We start from the raw sequence: 979 nt of genomic DNA, 5'->3' as shown, positions 1-979 counted from the left end.
ACCCCCACATTCAAACTCTAAGTTTGGTGTTGGGAGGTTTCAACATTGCTCTGAGCATCTCTGAGGCTCCATGAGAGCCCTCTGTCAAGCTACTGACATTAAAGAAGCGCTTGTTGGGAGGCAACCCAATATATATTTTGACTATTTTCCTTTGTTATTTTATGTTTTTTTTTGTAGGTTGATGATCATGAGATGTCACAAAATCAATGAAAAAAGCAAAAACAGAATGAAAAACAGGAAGAAAAATAGCACAACCTGGAGGACGCACCTACTGGCGTTTAAACGCCAGTAAGGTTAGCAGATGGGCGTTTAACGCCCAGTCTGGCACCATTCTGGGCGTTTAACGCCAGAAAGGGGCACCAGACTGGCGTTAAACGCCAGAAAAGGGCAAGAAGCTGGCGTTAAACGCCAGAAATGGGCACCAGCCCGGCGTTTAACGCCAGAAATGGCATAAAACGCAATTTTGCTTGCCATTTGGTGCAGGGATGACTTTTCCTTGACACCTCAGGATCTGTGGACACCACAGGATCCTCACCTACCCTACCACTCTCTCTCTCTTCTTCACCCATTCACCAATCAGCTCACCACCTCTTCCCTAAAAACCCTTCACCTATCAAATCCCATCTTTCTCTTCACCACTCACATCCATCCTTCATAAAACCCCACCTACCCCACCATTCAAATTCAAACCATTTTCCCACCCAAACCCACCCTCACTTGGCCGAACATCACCCTTCCCCCTCTCCTATATAAACCCCTTTTGGCCGAACACAAAGCCATTCCCTTCTTCCTCATTTCTTCTTCTTCTACTCTCTTCTTTCTTCTTTTGCTCGAGGACGAGCAAACATTTTAAGTTTGGTGTGGTAAAAGCATTGCTTTTTGTTTTTCCATAACCATTTATGGCATCCAAGGCCGGAGAAACCTCTAGAAAAAGGAAAGGGAAGGCAAAAGCTTCCACCTCCGAGTCATGGGAGATGGA

The sequence above is a fragment of the Arachis duranensis genome, chromosome 3, assembly GCF_000817695.3.
Source record: "Arachis duranensis cultivar V14167 chromosome 3, aradu.V14167.gnm2.J7QH, whole genome shotgun sequence".
NCBI lineage: Eukaryota > Viridiplantae > Streptophyta > Magnoliopsida > Fabales > Fabaceae > Arachis > Arachis duranensis.
The sequence above is the reverse complement of the archived record's forward strand: the minus strand, read 5'-3'. Positions refer to the sequence as shown.